Source organism: Lathyrus oleraceus, chromosome 7 (genome assembly GCF_024323335.1).
Source record: "Lathyrus oleraceus cultivar Zhongwan6 chromosome 7, CAAS_Psat_ZW6_1.0, whole genome shotgun sequence".
In the NCBI taxonomy this organism is placed as follows: domain Eukaryota; kingdom Viridiplantae; phylum Streptophyta; class Magnoliopsida; order Fabales; family Fabaceae; genus Lathyrus; species Lathyrus oleraceus.
The window spans coordinates 121098397-121105608 of record NC_066585.1 but is presented as its reverse complement, the minus strand read 5'-3'; the positions used below and the strand labels follow the sequence as shown (position 1 = coordinate 121105608).

At 38.5% G+C, this 7212-nt stretch overlaps 1 non-coding gene across 1 annotated transcript; it reads right to left on the bottom strand.

Moving 5' to 3' along the window:
* Window positions 1–1046: 1046 nt before the first annotated feature.
* Window positions 1047–1153, bottom strand: LOC127108741 (small nucleolar RNA R71). Its single transcript, XR_007796256.1, has one exon. It is a non-coding gene; the product is annotated as a small nucleolar RNA R71 (small nucleolar RNA).
* Between the last annotated feature and the right edge of the window lie 6059 nt (window positions 1154–7212).

The window sequence follows — 7212 nt, the reverse complement described above, 5'->3', positions numbered from 1 at the left end:
CAGCGAGAGCATACATTCTGACTTAAAAGTATAGTCCGAGTCAACAATCACGAGAGTGTGAGATAAAGCCTTTTAAATGAGTATTTTCTACTGAAAGGTATTTGGTAATTAAAATATACACCGGTGACTTATCGAATCCCTGACAATTAATTTGTTGCATACTGATATCCCTTCATTTATATTTTCTTAAAAACTTAATTTTCTTTAGATTTAATTTTTGTTGAACCGAACCTCTAAAAATCATCGCCTTAGCTAAACATAGTAACATCGATAGCATTAGTTTGACCATCGGTCCTTGTAGGTTCGATATCTCTTAAAACTAAACGACTAGACTGTGCACTTGCAGTCAAGTATCCGATAGACTATATTTTATATATAGTCACGACACAGGTCAAGTTTTTGGCGCCGTTGTCGGGGGTTGATTTAGTCAAATAGTGAGATTCTTTTGTTGCGCAGTATAGACTAAGGCAAAAACTAATTTCCTTTCCCTTATTTGTCGATTGTATGCCAAGTACTCGCTCACAAGGAGAAAACTTAGTACCACCAATCGCAGAATTAGAGCATTTCTTATATTTAAGACGCGGAATACTAGAGTACCAACGAAGGAACAATATTCCCGCTATCATCATTCCTACTACTGACCAGTTGAAGAACCAACCATGACTACAGTGGGACCATATAATCGTCCTCTTAAGTTCTACGCTACCCCGTCCCAACAAGAACCTCACAACATCATTGATTCCCCTGCTATCGATCGAAACGATTTCGAGTTGAAACCCTCATTATTATCAGCTGTCCAACAACATCAATTTGCTGGAAATCCTATGGACGATCCTAGTGAATATTTGACCAAGTTTGTGCAGTACGCAGACACTGTGAAGGAGAATGGTGTATCTCAAGATGCGATAAGACTACATCTTTTTCCTTTCTCTCTAAGAGACAGAGCTTGGGCTTGGTTGCAATCCTTGCCATCTAACTCAGTCACTACATGGGAAGAACTGAAGAACGTTATCTTAGCCCGATATTTTCTGCCGAGCAAAACTGCTATGCTGAGAGCTCAAATCAACGGATTTCGACAAAAAGATGCAGAATCTCTCTATGACGCGTGGGAGAGATACAAAGACATGATGAGGATGTGTCCATATCACGGCCTCGAAGACTGGGTGATCATTCACACATTTTACAATGGGCTTCTGTTCAACACAAGATTGACAGTAGACGCTGCCGCAGGCGGTGCACTTATGGACAAGCCATACAATAAAAGGTGGAATGTACGAAATCAGTAGCCTTGACCATGTCCATGCTAAGGTAGATGCCCTTGCTCAAAAGTTAGATAACTTGACCATAACACCCGCAACCACCGTGGCTGCCGTAACTCCAAACTGCGAGTTATGTGGAGTTCCTGGACACACTGCACCAGAATGTCAGATATTAGGAGGAGTCTCCACTGATCAAGTGAATTATGCTCAAGGAAACCCTTATTCGAATACCTACAAGCCAGGTTGGAAAAACCATCCTAACTTTTCGTACAAGAACAACAACGCCTTGTATGCACATGGCCAAGCACCTGCTGTTCCACCTGGATATCAAAAGCCAACTAATAATGCTCCTAACATTCTTAGGAAGTCCAACCTTAAATTAATGATGGAAAGTTTCATAGCTACCCATGCTCAAACAAACAAAGACTTCTTGAACCAAAACATACACACTAGTGAGCAACTTAAGCAATTAGCAAACAAAGTAGACGCTTTAGCCACCCACAACAAAATGCTTGAAACACAAATTTCACAAGTGGCTCAACAACAAGCATCTACTACTGCTCCTGCTGGCACATTTCCTGGACAGCCACAACCTAATCCAAAAGGACATGCAAATGCCGTTATATTGAGAAGTGGAAAAGAACTAGAAGGACTCGTAGATCCCAGACTTCAAAATCCTGCCATGTACCAAAAACCTGACAAAACAACAACTAAGAAGGTAAGTGAACCGAAGGAGAAGGAAGATAATACCCAAGAGGCCGAAGAGAAAGAAAAACCTTATGTGCCTCTACCACCTTATAAACCACCCATTTCGTATCCTCAAAGATTCGCAAATTCTAAAACTGCAGGGCAATTTAAGAAATTTGTTGAACTTCTGAAGCAACTGAATATCACAATACCCTTTATAGAAGCTATCACACAAATGCCCTCATATGCCAAGTTTCTTAAAGAGATCCTATCCAATAAGAAAAAGATTGAGGATGACGAAACAGTTACACTTACTGCTGAGTGTAGCGCAATAATCCAAAATAACATGCCTCCCAAATTGAAAGACCCGGGTAGTTTCTCCATACCCCGTGTCATTGGAAAGTTAGTCATAGACAAAGCTCTATGTGACTTAGGAGCCAGCATTAGTGTAATACCCTTATCCATCTGTAAAAGGCTCATCATGGGAGAACTAAGACCAACCAAGATGTTTGTTCAACTAGGTGACCGCTCAATCAAATATCCTGTTGGTATACTAGAGAATGTTCCAATACGTTTAGGAAAATTCTACATTCCTACTGACTTCATAATCATGGACATCAAAGAAGATGCCACTACACCTATTATATTAGGAAGGCCATTCTTAGCTACCGCCGGAGCCATAATAGACGTGAAAAGAGGCAAGCTAACATTCGAAGTTGGAGAAGAAAAAGTTGAATTCATCTTGACACAATTCTTACAAGCGCCAGCTATAGACGATACTTGTTATTTACTTGATGTCATAGACGAGTGCGTAAGAGAGATTGAGATGCAAGAAACCACATATTCTGATATAATGAAAATCCAAATCCCTCCAATCTTTGAAGATGATAATTGGTGTGAACCATACCAAAATGACAGTCTAAGCGAATGCTTATCACTTACACCCAATCACACGCCATGCCTGAAGAAACCAGACTTAGAATTTAAAACACTACCCAAGAACCTAAGATACGAATTCCTAGACACTAAACTAAAAAGACCAGTAATAGTCAATGCAGACTTAGGACAAATTGAAACTGAAAAGTTACTACATGTCTTAAGAAAATATCCAACTGCGTTAGGCTACAACATTGCTGATCTAAAAGGAATAAGTCCTTCTATCTGTATGCATCGCATTATGCTAGAGGAAGATTATAAAACCTCTAGAGAACACCAGAGAATGATCAACCCAATCTTAAGTATTGTAGTCAAGGATGAAGTAAAGAAGTTATTAGATGCAGGAATCATATATCCGATCTCCGATACTCAATGGGTTAGCCCCGTTCATGTAGTACCCAAGAAAGGGGGTGTTACAGTTGTTAAGAATGAGAAGGGAGAATCTATAGCACAAAGAGTTGTGACCGGAAGTAGAATGTGTATCGACTATAGGAAACTGAACAAAGCCACTCGAAAGGATCAATTTCCTATGCCTTTCATTGATCAAATGCTTGAATGATTGCCTAAGCATTCCCACTTCTTCTATCTAGACGGTTATTCAGGATTCTTTCAAATTCCTATCCATCCTAACAACCAAGAGAAAACAACCTTCACATGCCCTTATGGTACATTTGCTTATCGACGAATTCCATTTGGACTATGCAACGCTCCCGCAACATTCCAAAGATACATGATGTCAATCTTCGCTGACTTTATATACGACATTATGGAAGTCTTTATGGATGATTTTTCTGTTTGTGGGTAGAGCTTTGAAGGATGTCTATCAAACCTTGAAATGGTAGTTGAAAGATGCGTAAAGGTGAATCTCGTATTGAATTGGGAGAAATGCCATTTCATGCTCCAACAAGGAATCGTGCTAGGACACATAGTATCTGATAAAGGAATTGAAGTAAAAAAAGTTAAAATCGAAATTATAGAAAATCTTCAACCTCTGAAAACCGTACGAGAAATACGAAGCTTCTTAGGACACGCCGGTTTCTACCGACGCTTTATCAAAGATTTCTCGAAAATTACCAAACCACTGACTGGTTTATTAATGAAAGACGCTGACTTTATCTTTGATGAAATTTTTTTAACAGCGTTTGAACAATTAAAAACAACTTTAATCACCGCACCTATCATGCAACCACCTGACTGGAGATTACCATTTGAAATCATGTGTGATGCGAGTGACTATGTCGTAGGCGCAATGCTAGGACAAAAGAAGGATAAAAAACTTCATGCGATCTACTACGCAAGTAGAACCTTAAATCCTTCCCAAATGAACTATGCCATCACTGAAAAGGAACTTCTAGCTGTTGTGTTCGCTTTAGAAAATTTCGTTCTTACTTAGTAGGAGCGAAAATCATCATCTATACTGATCACACTGTTATTAGATACTTTCTAAGTAAGAAGGATGCCAAACCAAGACTCTTAAGATGGATCCTACTCTTACAAGAATTTGATTTAGAAATAAAAGATAAGAAAGGTACTGAGAACGTAGTAGCAAACCACTTATCACGAATCGAATGGAATAAGCCTGAACAAGTTCCAATCAATGATGATTTCCCTTACGAACGACTTATAGCCCAAATGGAAAGCGACATGTCTGAGCTAACCTTAAATGATACCGAAATAGAAGAATCCGTGGAAGAAATTCATACGAATATAACTCTGCCATGGTATGCTGACTTTGTCAACTACCTAACTGCTGGAGCACTTCCACCAAACCTATCATACCAACAAAAGAAGAAATTCTTTCATGATCTAAAACAGTACTACTGGGATGAACCTCTGCTTTTCAAGAGAGGTGCCGACGGTATTTTCCGTTGATGTGTTCCTGAGGATGAAATAGATGATATAAGCTCTCATTGCCATTCTGCTCCCTAAGGTGGGCACGCAAGCACTTCAAAAACTTGTGCTAAGATCTTACAATCTGGCCTCTTTTGGCCTACTCTATAGAAAGATGTCCATAATGCGGTTATAAATTACGATCGGTGCCAACGCACTGGTAACGTTTCAAGACGTGACGAAATGCCACAAACAGGCATCTTAGAAGTGGAAGTCTTTGATGTGTGGGGGATTGATTTCATGGGACCATTCCCGTCTTCTTTTGGTAATAAGTACATACTCGTAGCTGTCGATTATGTTTCAAAATGGATTGAGGTTGTAACTTCTCCGACGAATGAGACACGAGTAGTGATTAAGCTGTTCAAGAACGTAATCTTTCCTAGATTCGGTGTGCTAAAACTAGTAATTAGTGACGGTGGCTCCCATTTCATATCAAATATCTTTGAAAAACTTCTTCTGAAGTATGGAGTCCGACACCGTGTAGCAACACCTTATCATCCACAAACCAGTGGGCAAGTCGAAGTTTCGAATAGAGAGATCAAACAAATTCTAGAAAAGACTGTCGGAATATCTATAAAAGACTGGTCATCTAAACTAAATGAAGCTCTGTGGGCATATAGGACAACCTACAAGACCCCAATAGGGACCACACCCTTTAAATTAGTTTATGGTAAATCATGTCATCTCCTTGTAGAGTTAGAACACAAAGCTTATTGGGCCATTAAGACCCTAAATCTAAATTATACTTCCGCAGGCAAGAAGCGAATTCTAGACATTCACGAATTAGAAGAACTTAGACTAGACACCTATGAGAATGCCAAAATATACAAAGAACGAACTAAAAAATGGCACGATAAACGTATATCTAAGAAAGAGTTTAATGTCGGCGACGTAGTGTTACTATTTAATTCAAGACTTAAGCTTTTTCCGGGATAACTTAAATCTAGGTGGTCAGGTCCTTTCGAAATTACTAAAGTTTTTAGAAGCGGTGCGATAGAAATCAAGGGTAGAAATAGTGAACCGTTCATTGTAAGTGGGCAGCGATTAAAGCATTATCATAATATTGACAATAAAGACTATTCAAATAGTCTAAGACTTATAGATCTGCCCGCTCAACCCCAAAACGGATATATCGCGACGTTACTGTCGAACTTACGACATTAAACAAAGTGCTTGGTGGGAGACAACTCGCCTATTTTTAATTTGTTATTGATTTTTTCATTTTTATGTTTTGCATTTTAAGTGTTTTCTTTCTTTGATAATTACTTTTATTTTGCTCCCTTTCCTTGATTCTACGCAGTAACGTACTTGTTGTTTTTCATTACTAACTTAGTAATATTGGCTACTGATTAACATACAAACTTAAAACTAGTTAGGCACGCTGTTACTACTGTTGCTATCATACTGAATAACTACTCTCTCAGGAGTTTTGAAAATTGGTACTATTACATTGACATCATCATCTAGAATTGTCTTGAAAATAATGGATCAAAAGCTGATCATTATCCGTTTGAGTGGACATTTTTTGGCGTACATCACCAAATGACTGAGTGAACATGTATTCCGTTTATACTTCTCGAATTCAGGCACTTTGAATTTCATCGGAATCTTGACATTCGGAACCAAACAAAGTTCCGTAGCACTCTTTCCGAACAAATCCTTACCCCTCAAAGTTTTGAATTCCTTTCGTAGCTCAAGGAATTGGTCCTTCATCTCATTCATCTTCTCATACACATTAAGGCCCTCAGACGACTCAAAATGATATATGGTTTCTTCTACACGAGGCAAGGTATGCACAATAGGCGGTGGCACAGACATGATCGGGCTAGATGCTGACATGGAAGCAAAGGTAGGTGCAAAGCCTTCAGGCACAAAGTTCGGTGGCATTCCCCACGGGAATCCGGCAGGCATGTTGGGTGCAAAATGAGCAGTAGTTGCAGGAACAATAGAGGTATCCACCTCTGAAATGACAGTCCTTTGAGGAGGAGGAGTTGCAGGCGTTGGAGAAGATTGGTTTTGAACAGCTAGTACTGACTCCATCATGGCATTCAGACGGGAAATCTCATCCTTCAGGTCTCTGTTCTCTTGTTTTAGATGTTCCATGATTCTTGAGTGATTGGCGCGGATATTGTATCGATGAGTTAGCTTGGTTGAAGCACATAAGAAATACCAATGAGACATCTGGCGAAAGAGAAACCTGTTTATGAAAATGATGCATGAAATGCAATGCTTGATTGTTTTTATTTTCAAGGAACTTTATATATATATATATATATATATATATATATATATATATATATATATATATATATATATATATATATATATATATATATATATATATATATATATATATATAAAACAATAATTGCAACAATTTGATATGACCATAAAATCTCTTTTATTTATAATTGGAAGGATTACAATGAGTACAATTTCA